Raw genomic sequence first — 19,649 nt, forward strand, 5'->3', positions numbered from 1 at the left:
GCGTGAAATGTTACGTCAAGCTTACATTATAGGGGGACAGACAAAAAATTATGATGAAAAATCTGGGCTCGACCGGGATTTGAACCCGGGACCTCTCGCATCCGAAGCGAGAATCATACCCCTAGACCATCGAGCCACGATGTCAACGCAACCAGTCACCCGAAACCGAACACGAATTCCGCTCTGTCCCCATAGGGGATATAAGCTGGTCATCCATAGCGTTTGCGCCAGCAACAAGTCTTCGATAGCACTGCGTGAAATGTTACGTCAAGCTTACATTATAGGGGGACAGACAAAAAATTATGATGAAAAATCTGGGCTCGACCGGGATTTGAACCCGGGACCTCTCGCATCCGAAGCGAGAATCATACCCCTAGACCATCGAGCCACGATGTCAACGCAACCAGTCACCCGAAACCGAACACGAATTCCGCTCTGTCCCCATAGGGGATATAAGCTGGTCACCCATAGCGTTTGCGCCAGCAACAAGTCTTCGATAGCACTGCGTGAAATGTTACGTCAAGCTTTCATTATAGGGGGACAGACAAAAAATTATGATGAAAAATCTGGGCTAGACCGGGATTTGAACCCGGGACCTCTCGCACCCGAAGCGAGAATCATACCCCTAGACCATCGAGCCACGATATCTACGCAACCAGTCACCCGAAACCGAACACGAATTCCGCTCTGTCCCCATAGGGGATATAAGCTGGTCACCCATAGCGTTTGCGCCAGCAACAAGTCTTCGATAGCACTGCGTGAAATGTTACGTCAAGCTTACATTATAGGAGGACAGACAAAAAATTATGATGAAAAATCTGGGCTCGACCGGGATTTGAACCCGGGACCTCTCGCACCCGAAGCGAGAATCATACCCCTAGACCACCGTCTGAACAACAAGTCGCTCGAAACCGACCACGAATCCCCATCTGTCCCCATATGGGATACAAGGTGGTAGTTCAGATCGTTTGAATAAAGATATTAAATAATTTTCCAAAATCTTTGGCTTCAATTTCCCGTCATGCGGGGAAATATTTTGTTCCCACGCTGCTGTTCTTTCTCGCTGTTTCCCGGTATGCCAGCTAAGTGACGAACATAGTACACGCTGGGTTACGATTTTACGAGATGGCGCCGTTACGGATTGGTTAAAAAACTTGAAATTCAGGTTTTTAACCAATCCGTAATGGCGTCGACTCGCAGAATTGGAAACCTCAGTGCGGTTTCGTACTCTAATGCGGGGGGAATACGGTAACCGGTTTTAGACAACGCACAATATAGTGCATGCCACGGGTTTTCAACTGGTGTTGGCAGCTTTTTTTGGGCTCCGCCATAGCCCACTAAACAATGAATGTCTAGTCGGCCGTGGCTCCGCATGATCAAACGCTAATGAACCCTTAAAAATACCCGAACTCGGAGAGCTTCCAAAGAGAAATATTTCTTACTAATACTCTCAAAGCTGTTCTTTATTTTGAATTTTGCCGAGATAGTGCCGGGTTTGAAAAAACCGGACCACTCTCTTCGATGAATGAACAACTTAGAAACAGTGACATCGCATTTCTTTACATCGAATTTTCAAACCAGAAAATCTAAAGTTTCATGAATGTCATTTTCCGTTGCATCAAATAATTATAAGTTGTACAAACGACTTTTGTTTTGGATAGTTTTTATCCACTAGAAGGGGATATTTTTGAGTGGCAGAACTAGCGTGTATTTAACGGGATACACAGGGCCATCTAAACACACGAGTCCCACCCGGACACGGCACGGGGATCTCATTTGCATATGGGCTTCCATGATATGATCTAGTATAATGATTTATGTTAATAAATTAAGAGGCGTTGCCTAAGGGCTCTTTCATTTTGCCCTGGAGCTATGATGCTGTAGGGATCATAACTCCATCCTCATCAGTAGGGACACGCTTTTTCTTGCGTAAATATCAAACAAACTTTATTTGATTTCAGTATAACAGCCTCATTATCATCAAGGCTTCCACTGAACCGCCTCCTAACTATCAAGGATTCCTCGGAACAGCCTCATAACTATCAAGGGTTCCGCGAGAAGTTTTACGTTGGAGAAACCCCTAGTGTATGTGATTGGCTCTACCAAAAAAAAACCCTATTCCAACACAAAACACCTCTTGAATATACTATTAAGTTTTATACTTCAAATAACACTTCACATGAAGGGCAAGAGACCATTTCTTTTCCCCGATAATACCTAATATACGAAACTACTATTTATTTGATTTCGGAACCATAGACCATAAGAGATTGTTCATCGGGCCACTAACCCTATTTTGTTGGACAAACGCGCGCTATCGAAAAATAGATTTCCAAAAAAAACACCGCAAACACAACACTACTGCACTATAAAAAAAAATTCCAAGTACGTTTTTCGTATGCAAATGTGAAAGGGACGGAAAAAGAAGAGAAATCCCATTAGTAAGTGGTATAAGTAGGGACGGTAGGTGAATCCAAAATGGCGATTTCGTGCGATGCAATAGCCCTAATAGAAATGGGCGGTCAAAGAGTAGGAGGTTTGAACAAGATGGAGGGCAAATCTCCCACCAATCAAAAGTCAATTCCCTTACCCTCCTGCGACAATCCCATCTACATCCCTTTTTAAAAATGAAAAATTGGGTGAGGGAGGATTATTTGATAAGCATTTGCCCCTAAATCTAGTTGACCCATCCGAGTATGGTAATTTTTCCAACTGAATAAAGTCCCTGCAGAATTGCGTAGTCATTATATTATTATTATATATATAAAGGAAAGCGTATATGTATAAAAGTGTGCATGAGGACATATACAGTGAACCCTCGGTTTGCGAACAATTCGGTTTACGAACTAATTTTCGTTTACGAACATGCAAACGGCCTAAATCTCGAAGGAAACACATATTTCAAAAGTCTGAGATTACAATTTTTTTTGACACAGAATTTTGGTTAAAAAATTATATTTCATCAGAGTAAAATTCCCGCCACCAAATAAGGCCCTTCTTATCCAACCCATGGATCAACAGGTCGTTTCAAACTTTACGAAGCTCTGGAGGAAAGATATTTTGCAATAATATCTGCATTTCAGGTTCTGGACGTTTTTCAAGTGTAAGTGAATAATATTTTGGTGATGAAAAATCGCCCCTTTCCTTCAGTTGGCACCCTAAAAATCCGTCTCCCCTTTAGTTGGTGCCTTAAAAATCGCCCCCTTCAGTTGGGGGTCCTAAAAAAATCGGTCCCTTTCAGTTGACGCCTTCTGCTGCCGCGTAGTCCGCAGGATTCAAGATCCGGCACTGAATATCTGATACACAACTGACAGTCAGTAACTTCTGAAAACATTTATTTCATCATCCTACATTGCATATAGTTCTTATTCACAAAGCTTGGCAGCAAGTGTCTTACAGATCCGTTAATTTTACAACCATCAATTTGGCTTGGAGTGAAGTGTATGTTGTGGCCAGATATAGCGTTGCAAACAGTGCCGTCGTAACGCTTGGGCCCACCCGGGAACGGCCCAAGGGCCCAAGAGAAGGGGGGGGCTTACAAAAATGAGAACTGTTTGAAATTTTCGAGAATTTGCCAGATAAGGACCTCAGAAAAATCACTTGTCCCGGGGGCATATGTTTCTCTTAAGACGGCCCTGGTTGGAAACTGAAATTTTTAGGACTTAGACATCGAAATTATAGATGATTTATATTCAGACTGTGTACTGGCATCGTTGGTTATGCGCAGGAAACTGTTGTAAAAGTTTACGCTAGAAATCTTCGGATTCCCAAGAACGTATTAATTCATTTTACATTGAATCCTATGGGAAAAATTATTTCGGTTTGCGAACAATTCGGTTTACGAAAGGCCTTCAGGAACGAATCAAGTTCGTAAACGGAGGGTTGACTGTATTTGATAGACGCACTCCATATGCATTGTTTTCTGTTCCTGTCCCTTATTCCCAATAACAAAAATGATCGGACAAACGGTTATTGTCAAATTCTGATCCAATAAAGAATTTGAATAATGACAATAACAGCAGCCAGGAATATTTACGATGAGGAATATGTTGAGTATGTGTACAGGGTGTTTCGGAAAAAAGAGAAACATATTTTATTAGATGGTATAGAAACACGAAAACACTCATTCTTTGTCCTACATAGCATAGTCGAAAAAGAAACGGAGCTAGAGTAAAGGTGCTCAACCTTTAGGACAGCAGGGGGCCACTTCACTGGTTTGAAAACGTGTTGCGGGACACTTAGGTGTCTATAAATGTGCCACGTGCCACTTAAGTAATCTGGGAAAGGGCCGCGGGCCACTTGAGTGATCTATAAATGTGCCACGTGCCACTTAAGTAATCTGGGAAAGGGCCGCGGGCTACTTGAGTGATCTAGAAATGCGACTTGGATCACTCATGTGATATGGAAATGTGCCTTGGGTCCCTCAAAAATGAGTGATCTAGAAATGCACAACTGCTCATTGAAATGATCTGAGAGCATGCCGTGGTCACTCAAGTGATGTGGAAGTGTGCCGCGGGTCACATAAGATATCTGAACGAACGCCAGAACTCTGCCGCTGGGCTAATACCGTTGCCGAGATCTCTTTCAGTTCAGCATCGTAGCAAAGCCTCACTAAGGAGATCTCGAAGTGCGCCGCGGGCTACTCAAAGAATGTGGAAACTGTGTCGCAACCACTTAAATGATCTGAAAATGTTACCACGAGCCACTTAAGTCATCTGTTTAGGTTTGAGATAACGGGCCACATTTGGCCACGGGTTTCACTCTCAAAACTGGTACAGGATAATTTTTTAACACATTTAAAGCATTTTTTTTTAATTGAAACCATATCTCTTCGGCAAACGGTTGATGAGATAAAAGCCGCATTTGAATTTACGGGACACCCTGTATACGGTATTTCGGTGTATCATCATCATCATCATCGCTTCTATCATCAAGTTTGGCCCATCGGAACACTCCGAGCCAAAATGAGTGGAACAAAACTGAAAGCGGTCAGATGTCCGTACACTCATTAATTCTGTTATCACTTTCATGCTTTTGATGTCCGTAGATGCAGAAGCTGGGTTCATCATCCATGGTTGAGCATTCCTTTTCCCTCTTCCGTGGATTTTGTAGGTATAATTGAACGTCTGGTTCTGAAAAAAATCGTAATTGACGCACACACAAGTTCCATCTGAACCCTCCATCATAATGGGGGGCTCGATACGGACCCGAGCATTATCGGAGCCCGCAGGTGGTTTGAAGGTTCGTCATGGGGTTTCGGAGACGCATAATCTCGTTATCTATCATCTGCCCAAACTAAACTAAATGTTATCTTATACGTTAATGTACGGATGTGTCATCCCACATGTCCAATCAGTGGGAAGATAAACGAAATGTCTCTTTTTCTGTTCGTTTCTCTTTTTCTGAAAGTAAAAACTACTGTTGGAACCAGAGCCGCCCTTAGGGGTGTCCGATAGGTTCGGTCGCACCGGGCCCGCTGTTTGTGGGGGGGCCCCCGTACTCTTGGGAAATTATTTTACGCTTTCACCAATTCTGAAATTATTTTTTGCATTTTGATTTTTCATTAATTTTGAAAAATTTTTTCTACCGTCAATTCTGTTTTAACAAATTCTGGAATTATCACTTATATTAATTTGAAATTTTCATCAATTATGATTTTTTTTCTTTCATGAAATTTAAATTTTCATCTCAATTATGATTGTTTTCTTTCATGAATTTTAAATTTTCGTCAATTATGATTTTTTTTTCATGAAATTTAAATTTTCGTCAATTATGATTTTTTTTTTCATGAAATTTAAATTTTCATCTCAATTATGATTTTTTTTTTCATGTATTTTAAATTTTCATCAATCATGATTGTTTTCTTTCATGAATTATGATTGTTTTCTTTCATGAATTATGATTGTTTTCTTTCATGAATTATGATTGTTTTCTTTCATGAATTATGATTGTTTTCTTTCATGAATTATGATTGTTTTCTTTCATGAATTATGATTGTTTTCTTTCATGAATTATGATTGTTTTCTTTCATGAATTATGATTGTTTTCTTTCATCAATTTTAAATTTTCGTCAATTATGATTTTTTTCTTTCATGAATTTTAAATTTTCGTCAATTATGATTTTTTTTTCATGAATTTTAAATTTTCATCAATTATGATTTTTTTTTCATGAAATTTAAATTTTCATCTCAATTATGATTGTTTTCTTTCATGAATTTTAAATTTTCGTCAATTATGATTTTTTTTTCATGAATTTTAAATTTTCATCAATCATGATTGTTTTCTTTCATGAATTATGATTGTTTTCTTTCATCAATTTTAAATTTTCATCAATTATGATTTTTTTCTTTCATCAATTTTAAATTGTCATCAATTATGATTTTTTTCATGAAATTTAAATTTTCATCTCAATTATGATTTTTTTCTTTTATGAAATTTAAATTTTCATCTCAATTATGATTTTTTTCATGAAATTTAAATTTTCATCTCAATTATGATTTTTTTCTTTTATGAAATTTAAATTTTCATCTCAATTATGATTTTTTTCTTTTATGAAATTTAAATTTTCATTGGTGCTGGAATTTTCTTTCAGTTATTTTTAATTCATCAAATTTAAAGTTTTCATCCGTTTCTGTGTTAATTTACATTTACGAAGATTTCGACAGCTGGCTGATACGAAAAGATAAATCCAGGAAAGAAAACTCAACTGGTCTTGCGGGGAATCTTCGGATAAGTCGCCATCTGGTGGCAGTGTCATAAATTGTGAGCTTTAGCCTGAGTTAGGTCTTGCTGCCTAACTCAAACCTTCTTCAGTGACGTCACGAGCTTCATGCGGAAGCTTTGTTCTATATGTGGTGTTGGTACACCCACCGTTCAGCGCACACGAGCTCTAAGGAAAGACGATTCGCTGGCTTTCTAGTATAGCGGTCTAGGGTACTTACCCGGCGAGTGAGAGGATGTGGGTTCGTTTCCCCGCGAGGCCAGCTGATTTTTCATTCCCGGATTTATCTTCGCATCAGTCAGCTGTCGAAACCTTCGTAGTAATAGCGGAGAGTGACATCATCTTCGAATTTACATTCACTTGTGTGTTTTAAAAGTTTTTTGTATGGATAATTTCTCAGCATTTCCCTCTATTCTGAAATAATGGATACCGAACACACACATGGGCGGAGATACGGGGGGGGGGGAGGAGCGTGGGGGGCAATGCCTTCCCCCCAGCGTCAAAGGTGAAGTTGACTGATCTAATGTATATATGCACATACGAATTGACATCATCATCATCATCGAGCCCCCCCCCCCAGACTTCCAAGTCAATTCCGCCTATGAACACACGTGAACATAAAATGGGTAAAATTGGGAGTAAACGGGGTCCTGAACATTTTTGGTGCCCCGAAATTGTTGAGACGCAGGGGCGTAGCCAGAAATTTCGTTCGGGGGGGGGGGGGACCAAAGTGACAGAACAATGGATTTGGCCATCTTTTTCCCTTTTTTCGGTCATTTTCTCACATTTCGGGGGGGGGGGGGACCAGACCCCCGAAGTCCCCCCCCCCCTCGCTACGCTCTTGTTAAGACGTAACTGGCCCCGCATCTGGTAGGGACGGCACTGGATGAAACAACGTTTTTTGTGTACAGTATTTCAAACAGTAAAATCAGCGATAAAATTTTACTACTTCGTTTGGATGTTTTTACGCACATATAATTTTTCTTTGGTCGACGAAAGTCTTTTGAGATTGTGGAATCGACGATGTTAAACTAACTGCAGAAATGTCGCCAGTCGGACGTCTTCCGCCATTTTTGTTGTTTGATTTCCTTTGTTCGGTGGTATATAGACACGGTGAGAATTTTCCTAGTCGACGCATATTTTAAAATGACCGCCATCGTATATATTCGTTTCGCCGCCTTGTTTGCGGAGTGATGGAGCTCTTCTCGTGGTCATAATATATATATATATACGCATTCAAACACTGAAACTAATAATAGCCGAGCACATCACTCGCGCGCGTGTGTGGATCGTTGATGCATTCGGAGCTATGGATGAAGAGCAGCGCAAATAAAAGCCCGGTTAATGGAAGTAAAGGCCGCTCCGTTATCTCTTTTTGCTTTACGTGTTATGGGTTTTTTGCGGGCCCGTCAGAGTATTTCTGAAACTTTCGACAGCATCTCGAGATTCTGTCAGCAGAGATAAGATTACTGCCGTGCTTTGTGTATACGTATATATATACGCGCACGCACACATCTGCTCGAAAATCGTCGATCGTGAACTTGCTCGTCTCGGGTACCACTCGTCATTGTGTTGAACGAAGTTTACTTAGTTGAGATAACGTTGAGTATTATTCCATGATGTCGCTCGCTTATCCGTTTGGATGTGGTGAAATAACTGGTGCCAGATGGTGTTTATTGGCGAGCTGTGTAAGGACATTGCTTCTCGAATTGGGTGCATAGGCGGAGATAGACTTGGAAGTCTGGGGGGCACGATGATGATGATGATGATGTCAATTCATATATATATATATATATATATATATATATATATATGCATTAGATCAGTCAACTTACCTTTGATGCTGGGGGGGGGGGGGGGAATGCCTCCGCTCCCCACGCCCCCCCCCCCTCCCGTATCTCCGCCCATGATTGGGCGTCGTAACTCCCGTGGCTTGGTTTGACCGGGGCACTGATATGTGCCGACTGAGTGGTTGTAAGAAATCAAGAATTTACCGCGCACGGAACTGATAATGTCATGAGGACACCGCGGGTGTCCGATCACTAGACCAAGGGAGCTGCAGCTATCGTGAGTCATCGGTTTAGAAACGTGTCGCGGGCCACTTGAGTTATCTGGAAATGTGCCGCGAGTTCACTCCAAGTGATCGGAAAGCGTGCCGCGAACCGCTCGGGTGATCTCGCAATATGCCGGAGGCAATATGAGTGATTTGGAAATGCACTTCAAGTCACTTAAATCATCTGTAAATGTACCGATGGCCCCACTTGAGTGATCTATAAAAATTTCCGCAGGCTGCTTTTGTCATACGTGTGTTCGGCGTGACACTCAAGTAATCTGGAAATATACTGCGAGTCACATGAGTGAAATGGAGGTGTGTCGCGGGTCATTCATGTGATTTGGAAATGTGCTTGGGGTCACTTAAATGATCTGGATATGGGCCGTTGGCAGCTTAAATGATCTGGATATGGGCCGTTGGCAGCTTAAATGATCTGGAAATGTACCGCGAGCCACTGAAGTAATCCGGAAATGTGCTACGGGCTATCTGAGTAGTTTTTTTTCTATCCGTCGCGGACCACATCAAATGACTCCGTCGGCAATATTTGGCCCTCGGTCATTGGGTTTAGCATGTATGGTGTAAGGCAGTGGTTCTCAACCTTTTCAATCCCGCGGCCCGGTTTCATTCATTTTTGTTAGTCGAAGGCCCGGTCAAACACACTACCAACGGGAAATTGAATGAGGAAAAATGAAACGGCTAATCACTCGCGGCCCGGTATGAATAATATCAGGGCCCGGCAGTTGAGAAACACTGGTGTAGGGCATTGTCTAGAAATAATTACCAAATCCAATTTTCCGCCAATTATAGTAGGTGTATTGAATCTTTGTGATTTTTTTTATTATTTGCGCGTGGATTAGTGACTTCCAGATCTATCGGTTTTTAGTAATTATATAATTTACATCAATTTCTTTATTTTCAGATTTGGTCAAATTACCCCGCGTTACAGAACGTAAGCAGTAAATCGCCAAATATAGTACTTGTTGAATAAAGAGCACCAGCTACCAGCAGATGGTCGGCACGTGAGTCTCGTGCTGCTTTTCCTACCCAACATTTTAAGTAGGGTTCTCTCTCCTCTACCAACCTTTTCCCTACATATCCTCCGATAACTCTCTTCACACCCTATAACAGGCACGCCTAACACCACCACCCCACTGCACCTCAATATACCAGGAAGAATCGGTACTGGTATTCAAACACACGCGCGCGACCTTCTTCCTATCCCCCCTCTTTTACCTAGTTTAGTATGTATAGTAACATTCTCCCTTTCCAAAAAAAAAAAAAAAAAAAACCACCAGAAAATTATACAGTAACAGTTATGCAGTGGTGGGCTTTTGGACTGCGCAGTTTCTGGTGCAAAATTACTGGTCTTTTATTTATTTATTTTTTAGTTTCAGGATTCTTGCGTAATTTTTAGATATTAGATACAACCAACTAGAAGCTTGGTGAACAGGGGCAAGCATGCATTTTGGCTCCCCCTGTACCCCCTGTAATGTTTAAAGAGAGGTAAAAGTGTGAAATTTGCGCCCCTTCTGGCGGTAGACCCGCCTGCTCCCCCACTAGTTGCGGCCCTGATTGTTAGGGTACGTCCACACTCATATACAAAGTCGAACGACAAGTCGCAAAGCACGTGTTGCGCGACTTTGTATATGAGCGTGGACGTACCCTTCAGTGCCGTCTTGACGCATGGGCCCGGGGGCCTCAAGGAGTAGAAGGGCCTCACGAAAAGGAGATCTGCTTAAAATTTTTTAGAATTTATCATGTAGGGCCTTAGAAAAACCACTTGGCCCGGGGGCCCGTGATGCTCTTAAGACGGCCCTGATGTCAAAATTATACGTCAAAAATAAGGCCGGTATTACACTATAAAAAGTTTGATAAAAATCATTTTATAAAACTTGAAAAATTTAACCAATAGGCGGATCAGTCAGGTTCGCTCGAATGTAACTGTTGTGCTTATTGGTTACATTTTTCAAGTTTTATAAATGAACTTTTATCAAACTTTTATAGTGTAATGCCGGCCTGAGAATTTCATTGAGAACCGGGGAAAAAAATGATACAATTGGATTTTTTTGAATTTCTTAGGCCGGGATTACACTATAAAATTTTGATAAAAGATCTTTTATAAAACTGAAAAAATTCAACCAATAAGCGCATCGGTTACATTCGAGAAAATTCAACCGGTGATCTTATCGGTTGAATTTCTCGTGTTTTATCAAAGAGCTTTTACAAAACTTTTATAGTGTAATCCCGGCCTTAGCAAGTCATTTATGTCGATTTCAAAAATCCCAAAAAATGCCAGGGTTTTCTCTTTATTCAAAAGAATATACTACTTTCATTAACCTAATTTACGCTTGAACTTTACGTTGGAGCTGCGAAGTTTCAACCGTTTGATACAGCATTTGTTCACTCTAGAAACGATTCCTATCAGGTAATGGGGTAAAATTAAACCAGTCGATTTTAACTTTGTCGTCTGCATTTTAGACTTCAAATTTACTTGACCTCAAATCTATGTTTTGTCGTCTGCATTTTAACGCTGCTCGACTTCCAGTCGGCTTTGTCGTCTGCATTTTCAACATTTCTCGACCGTCAATTTATGCTTTGTCGTCTGTATGTTTTACGTTTCGCCACTCTCAATCCATGCTTCGAAGTCTGCATTTTCAACACAGCTCGACTCAACATTTTTATGATATTTGACTTCTTATCCACTGTTCGTTGTCTGATTTTAGCGTTGCTGGACTCTCAATCTATGCTTTGCCATCTGCATTTTCAACATTACTCGACTGTCAATCTACACTTCGTCATCTGCATTTGCAACATTGCTCGACTCTGCATATTTGACTTCCAATTCGTGCTTTGTGATCTGACTTTAGCATTGTTCTACTCTCAATCTGTGTTTTGTCGTCTGCATTTTAATGTTATATTATTTCCAACAGTGCCGTCTCAATGCATGGACTCGCCCGGGCACGGCCCGGGGGCCTCAAGAGCAGAGAGAAACTCATGAGAATGAAATCTAGTTAAAATTCTCGAGAGTAAGCACGTGAATTGGTAGGACAAACATTTTTAGGGCCTCAGAAAAATCTCTTTGCCCGAGGGCCCACGATGCTTTTAAGACGGCCCTAACCTCCAGTCCCTGTTTTGTCGTTTACAATTTCAATGTAATTGCCACACTCTTCACAAAATTAAACCACGGGCCACTCAAAAATGCATATTTTGTGAAGCGTGTAAGAAAATACGCGAAACTTTATGTGAGGGCATGAATTCTCTTTCAGACTTAGCTTTGCTTAATAATCTCAACCATTGGAGCCCATAAAGTGTTTCATCAAAAATTTTCATTTCAATTAATTTATATATACTGTATATATATTGATTTTTCATTCAATCATCAAATCATTATTCACATTATTCACCGAATATATTTTTGCGCGCGTTGCCTGATCTATTTCGCTTTATCTAGGATGACCATCTAAGTTAATTGAAGGAAAACACACAAAAAACGAAAAACACAATCATAAAATTTTCCGACTTTACCATTCACCTGCTATTTGAAGGAAAGACTTACGTACGGGGCGCTTATTATAGATGCAAGCACACCTCTAACAGCCCGCATATTTAGGGGAGGGGTTGAACCTCACCATTACGACTACCACTACAACCTCTCTCCCGCCTCCAACGTATTGAAGTAACAGCTGATAGACCAGACAGACCAGACCCAAGTTATGAAGTGGAAGGGAAGCTATACGTGGGGAAAGAAACCAAAAAACAAACAGGGAGCTGCTGGTTCTCCAGACACATGTGCACAGGCATTCTTTTCCATCTTACAAAAAGAAACGTTTCCTGTTTTTTAAAAAAAAAGAGAAAAAAAATCAAGTTCACTTTCACTCTCGGCAGCCATTTTTAAGGGAAGGGCCACACATGAGGGCAAACCAAAAGCGCATCATCTGTCATTATTTGACATTTGCTCGTAAAAGAAAATTCGCCTCCATTTCCATCCGATCTTTAATCAAGATGGCTTACCGCTCCGAAATTTTTGAGTTAGAGAAGTTGTACCTGTTGTGCTCGTGAGCGTAGTGGTTGCTCGGTACTTGTGTCTGATTTCGTTCTCGATGTAGGTCTTGATCGAAATCCCAGTTAAATGTGATTTGTTACATTATTCTATTCTTTATAAAGGGTGGTTATAAATAAACTGAAACTACTCGCACGTATGTAGTACCCATTTTGGTGGAGGTATTTTGATGAAACTTTGTATATGGGATATATGGGCTATGGGGGGGGGGGGGAAGAAGGATTCAATAAAAAATAGTTCAATTTTTGACCGCCAGGTGAAAAGTGGCGGTTTCTATCGCAGTTATCTTCTCCCCCCCCCCCATGGTCCAAATAACGTACACAGTCGATCCCGCTTATAACGTTTCCCCGCTTAGTACGACTTATTTTCATGGTCTCACACCTGACTATAATTCTCATTAAGATTTCCCGTATAAAGCGTTTTCCTTCTTACAACGTTTTTTTTATGACGGTTTTTTGGAAAAAAATTACAAGCGGGAAAATCCACTGTATACCAAGTTTCAACGAAATACGTCCACCACAACGGGCACTACATAGGTGGGAGTAGTGCCAGTTTAATTATAATGTCAGAGTCATTACATAGGTGCTCTTCTTCCGATAATAGGGTAAGCATTAAAGGTTTAATTGAGATTCATAAAAGAGAGGTTGAAGACCTCCTGGTTAAAAAGATGTGTATTTGCACATACAATAAGTCTATCGTGGAATTATATTTGTGAACGTCAACCCGATGAACAGAAGCCATTTCTGAAGAACATTTCTGCGCAACTCTCTCTCCTTTCTGGATGTTTATCATTTAAATATTATAAGATCTAATGGTTCGTATTAAGAGGAAAAAGGTCAACCTAATACCCATTTACCATGATCGAAGTTACAATGTCTCTCTCGTTCCGAACCCTCCATTATACACACTTTCTCTCTCCGTGGATATCCACCATTGGCCACACAACGTTGCATGCATATTCTGTGTGTCTGCAGCTGCAACATAACGCTGCCAAAAAAAAAATATATATATACATATATATATATATATAGGTGGGCTTTCTAGTATAAGTCTGTATAGAATTAAAGCTAGGAAATGGGGTGCTGTATGGTGCAGGGGGCTAAACGAACCCCTATTTCGGTGCTCGCGCGCGTGGCCTCGCATAATAGAAAAGCATAGGGATATTCAGAGAGCACAATCGTTTACACAATGAGCGCGCTTTTTGGTTTCGGCATGCTTTTTTTTTTCTTTTGTTGGAGGTAGGGCTTGGATCCAGGGAGTTTTTCGAAATGGGGGAGAGGGGTGGTGGTTTTCGGGACTTTTACGGAACGAGGGAGGAGGATAGCAGATGCGGCGTATAAAGCAGCAAAAGTATTCCCTTCGACGTCTGGTGCTAACACTCGCAACACCATCGCCACTCTACTGTACACTACTCCACCACCAACGGCACCAGACAACGAAAATGAAAAGAATGGTGGCACTCGCGGGGTTTCACTATGCACAGTCGTCATATAGTCCTCCTGTGATGGGATCGCATAGACAACAACAAGAGGTAGAGGTTTCTGCGAGGGAGAAACAGCTAGTTGGGAACAACAAGGATGAAAGAATAGGGTGGAAATACCGTTTCTCTTCTCTTACCGTGCGCACAATATAGTCGTGTAAGGTTGGGACTCCACCAGAACAGAATGCATAATTACACAATCCCGTCCATGGATAAAGGACAGAGAAAAATGCCGTGATTAGTGAATAGTACAGATGCTTAGGAATATAATCTTTTTCAGAATGTGGTTGATTAGGAGAGAGATTGGTTGGTTGGTTGGTACGGTGGCATTAGAAAAGGAAATCTCTGGCCATTGAATATAATACAGAATAATATTACAAGCCCTCCCCCCTAAATTTCTAACCCCCCCCCCCCCAAACGACGAAAACATCATATGAAGGACACTCTTTCCGTATCCATGGGTCTGTTAATGAAAGATTTGCGATTGATTCCGTGGTACGTTCAAAGAATAGAATACCGCCGAAGGAAAAAAGCGAATACCAGAATGGTTTAACAAAAGAGTGTAGATAAATTGACGATGCTGCAAGTGGAAGAAAACCCTTGATGCAAAATAATTGAAGTGTCCGGTCGAATAACAGTCTATGTTACTTTTTTTGTTGTTGTTGCAAAATCGGGTTTTTGGCTGAATAACGTTAGCTTCCGTTATAAGTTCCTTCAGTAAGTTCCTGCACAGACCAACAGATGTGGTTGCTATGCCACTTTACACAGCTGCAATCCAGGCAAAAAAAATGTGTTTCCCTAATTCAGTGCGATGACTCTTTTATTTTGTCTCCTTTAAACAGTTCAGTTTCAGTTCTCCTTTAACAGTTCTGACGGTACTTTAAAATACACTAACTTTTGATCCTCGTAACACTCCTTACATACGTCGTTGGACGTTAAGGTTTCGAGAAGCTGATAACTTTACTTTACGATAATACTACTTTACGATTACCAAATCACAGCAAAAGTGTGGGACAACTAGTTTTTTAAATATGACGAAGATTTATGAATAAAATTTCACTTTCGCGGTCATAATTGTAAGCAGTTAGGGGCCGTTCAAGTATTACGTAAGCAAATTTTTAGCCATTTCTGACCCCCCCCCCTTGTCAGCAAAAGTCAGCAAAACGCTGACCCCCCCTTGTCAGTAAAATTTCGTCATCAGCTCTGCCCCTCTGAATCCTAACTCATGTTTTCATAAAGGGTGGTTGATGACGTAAGTATTATCCAAACCCCCTCTCCCCCCTTGTCATCAAAAGTCAGCAAATCGGAAACCCCCCCCCCTCCCCCATCGATGATGACGTAATACTTGAACGCCCCCCCCCCCCCTAACTATTTTTTAGAAACAGGTTATTTTCTTTTTATTTCTAGGGCTTAGTTAGAACTAAAACGACTTGCCAAAGGCAGTCCATATAGGCATAAGAAAATTTCATAATCATAATATAGTCCATATAGAAAATGAAAAAAATTATTACTTTGAACTAAAGAAAAGGAACACCTCAGGGAAGAGTATTCACACACACACACCCCAACTCTCTTTCTCATTTACATAAATGAATTATGCCTTCTAAAATTGCATGGTAGAATAGTATCTTTCGCTATTATAGGTTGAAGATATTTCTCATTTGATAACTAAAGTTGAAGAACCTTCTTAGACAGATTAACACGTGCCTAGCAAAAAAATAAATTACTTCAAAACGTAGAAGAAATAAAATTTTACGTGTCGAAATTTTACGTGTACGTACGATTAGAGATATAAAACCAGAAACTCCAATGCCACTAACGTTTGTAAATAACCCTCTCAAAGCTGCTCTTGCAGTCACATGGAAAGAGTAAGAGAATATTACGACTTGAGTATAGAGTTACACAAGACGATCTGAAATGGAATATAGCCATTCTAACAATGCGATACGATAAGAAAACAAATTGCATCTTTATATAGATTAAGAAACATTATAAGTCTCCGAAGATCTTTAGAACTGTTTTCCATTCCTGGATCCAATCGAGAGTAACTTGCGGTATTACAGAGTGGGGAGGTGCCTGCCCTACCACGCATGGCCCCCGCAAGGGGTGGGCTGACAAGGTTCCAGCCGCGGGGCCCGGGGCAATTTTCACATTTTTTTTTTTTTGCTTTTTCACGCTATAAATTCATCATAAAAGGGCCCCGTGAAAGTCTTGTCGGGAGGCGGGCAAAAGATCCCAGCCTAGGGGCCCTGCTACCACGATAACATCAAGAACTTAATTGACATCTATAATCGTATAAAACGCAAGATAGATAACTAGATCCTCGAATAGATACAATTTCTTGTACAATGGGACCTTCCCCTAACGGACACCCCTCGCTAACGGACGCCTCCCGTTAGCGGACACTCTTCTGATCCCCGTTCCCGTGGAATAGGGCTTTAATGTATTTCACTCCCCGTTAGCGGACAATCTCGATAGCTCACAGTAAAATCTGAAAAACTCTGATTTATTAATTAGCCGAGAATTAATCATATTCGACTAAGATTACGTTTAATCCCAAGCTCGTGTTGGTGAATATGATAAATCGTCAATTAATTGCTTAATTAACTGAACATAACTATGTTCCAGGACGGGGAATTCGAATGGTAATCTTGGTTGTGTTTGTTGACACGTGTGAAGAAAGCCAACATTGCAATACAGATAATGTTATTGATGTTTTTATCTTCGTCACACTTATTTTAATGCAAAATATATGTAGTGCGCGTAACATGTACTGGCAAAAATGATTATTTGGCTTAGTGAAGAGAAGGGAGGTTATAAATTTTTCCATATTTATCAGACTTTCAAACTTTATTTTGGAATTATGCATAATCGCCATTAAAAGTACAGTGAAACTTAATCGAGCTTTCTTTATCGAGATGATTGGTGATTAATCGTGACCATCGGTGTATTACTTTTAGAGTAACATGTACATTTTAACATTAAGGGGTCATTCAAGTATTACGTCAGCATCGGGGGGGGGAGGGGGGTTTGAAGGTTGCTTACGTCATCAACCACCCCTTTTTGAAGATATGAAATATTCTAAGCTGCTTACGGGGGGGGGGGGGTCAGTGATTTGCTGACTTTTGCTGACAAGGGGGGGGGTCAAAAACGGCTGAAAATCTGCTTATGTAATTCTTGAATGGCCCCTAAAATGTATAGGAACCAATTGCGAGAATTGCGAGTGAAGCCCAAGCGTCGTATAAATGTGAAAGTCGAATAAACGAAGTTCCACTGTATATCGTACCTCCCCATTAGCGGACAAAAGTTTTGGTCCCATGAATGTCCGTTATGTTTTTTAGAGGTTCTGCGGTATTCAACTCCAAAAACAAATGCATACCTTGTTCAAAAAAGTATAAATTACCTAGAACCAACCATTTGTAACAAATTCAGAAAAACATTATCAGACCTTAGAACAAATTAACATCTCAAGTGAAAAAAAATTATATTTTCAAATTCTACAACGAATTTTGAAACGTTTATTGAAAATATAGATAGGTAACCAAGGCAAAATTCGAAATGCCTTTAAAAAAAAAACTGAAATAAATCAAGAGAGTGCCGTTTATTGTACTGTATATAGAAATTTTTTTTAAACGGACCAAGTGGGTCCCTAAGAGCTACAGTGTATGTATTGATTTGTTGTGTTGTCTTTCATTTGTATTGTATTTTGATTTTGTACGGTGTCCGTGTGTTGTGTTGTTAAATAAATTCAAAAAAAAAAAATTTACATGATAATTATTTCATTTTTTCATAATGTGGTACTGAAAAAGTTCAAGTTGGACCGTTATTCGGCCGAACCCTTCAATTATTCCAGTTTTGAAAGTTATTTCGTAGCGTGTTGGTTTTTGCGTGAGTTCTTGATCAAGATTACATTACGACATGTAACGATATTATTTTTCGAAATAATATCTTATGTCTATAAACCAGGTAAGAGTCCACTGCTGTCTCTTTAATATTATAAACCCCTTGAGTATCGACTGGGCAACGAATCGGAAAATATGGTCAAACGTAAACCTATCTTGTTATGAACCACTGCCCTGCGGCACGGATATTATTATTCCGATTCGGTATACAACGATAATGACTAAATCGTCAAAAAGCGATAGAGATGAATGAACCCTCTGCAACTAATCTCTCGGCTTCTAGAACACGCAATTAACCCGCGATCCGTACCCACCAAAAATTTCACCATTCCCTTCGAACACAAAGATAAACACGACACCAAAGCCAACACAATTTATTACCGAAAGGCTGGCTGGCAATGGACCGTCTGTCTACTTTTCCCAATGATGGCCCTATCTTTAGAAGACACAATCCTTTCACTACGCAGATCATTTACATACCGCTGAGTAAACAAACTCCCCCTCTTCCTACTCCTCGGTCTCCCCCCCCCCTTCTTTCTGGTTGCTTGAATATCATGCAACCAGACCGACGTGGTTGCAAGCGGCTTTTACGAGAAGTAGATAAAGGGCGATGTGTAATAAGTTTCAGGACGTACATACATAATGATGATGATGATGATACACAAGCCCTGTGTGTTATTTCTCGTGAACAGAGAGTTCCATTGTCGAAGATCTCTCATTGTGTATTCCATTCGACGAATTTCGAGGAAAAATTTTATTGGTTTAGGATCTGTTTGAAAATTTAGTCCAAAAATTAAAGCACAAATACAAGTGCATTAAGCCTTGTATCTTTTATTGAACTGGGTTGTGGAAACTTCTCTTCAACAATGGGTTAGCTGCTTTCCTGTCTTTTAACATTCTTCCGTTCGTGTATTGGCGAACTCGTTCAAATTCGAACAAGAAGCAGGTCGGAACCAGTGGCGTATTTACGGAGGGGGGGGGATTAACGGGCTATGGCCCAGGGCGGAAAATTAGAGGAATGAGTGGCCGAGAAAATTAGTAGAATGGGAGAAGAGTGGCAAAATCATAAATCAACCTCTGCCTAGAGAGAGTGAGGTAACTTCAGTGAGGGATCTAGAGCGGTGCTTGACATATCAAAAAACAATTTACGTGCCAAACAAATTTCTTAGAAGCCAAAAGCATATTAAGCATTTTTTTTCCCAGAAAAATAATTACTTTTTTTTTTTCAACTTGTTCAGGACAACACATCCTTTTCCGTGTTAGTAGACATAATTTCCAAAATTTTTGTGTTGTCCTAACACTCCAATTTAGTAATCAAACATTAAATTTTAGGTACCAATGTCAATTTTCTAGTCGCCATGGTGACCTGGTGCTTGGAATTTATCAAGCCCTGACCTAGAGCTCGTGCAAGCACGCGGATGACCAAAAGAAAG

At 40.4% G+C, this 19,649-nt stretch overlaps 3 non-coding genes across 3 annotated transcripts; all 3 read right to left on the reverse strand.

The window, feature by feature from the left end:
- Positions 1–64: 64 nt before the first annotated feature.
- Positions 65–136, reverse strand: TRNAP-CGG (transfer RNA proline (anticodon CGG)). The gene has a single exon. It is a non-coding gene; the product is annotated as a tRNA-Pro (tRNA).
- Positions 137–316: 180 nt separating this feature from the next.
- On the reverse strand, positions 317–388 carry TRNAP-CGG (transfer RNA proline (anticodon CGG)). Its single transcript has one exon. It is a non-coding gene; the product is annotated as a tRNA-Pro (tRNA).
- Positions 389–568: 180 nt separating this feature from the next.
- TRNAP-CGG (transfer RNA proline (anticodon CGG)) lies at positions 569–640 on the reverse strand. Its single transcript has one exon. It is a non-coding gene; the product is annotated as a tRNA-Pro (tRNA).
- Positions 641–19,649: the final 19,009 nt, after the last annotated feature.

Source organism: Pholcus phalangioides, unplaced genomic scaffold (genome assembly GCF_987345545.1).
Source record: "Pholcus phalangioides strain wild (caught in Gottingen) unplaced genomic scaffold, Ppha-v1.0 ptg000017l_1, whole genome shotgun sequence".
Lineage (NCBI taxonomy): Eukaryota > Metazoa > Arthropoda > Arachnida > Araneae > Pholcidae > Pholcus > Pholcus phalangioides.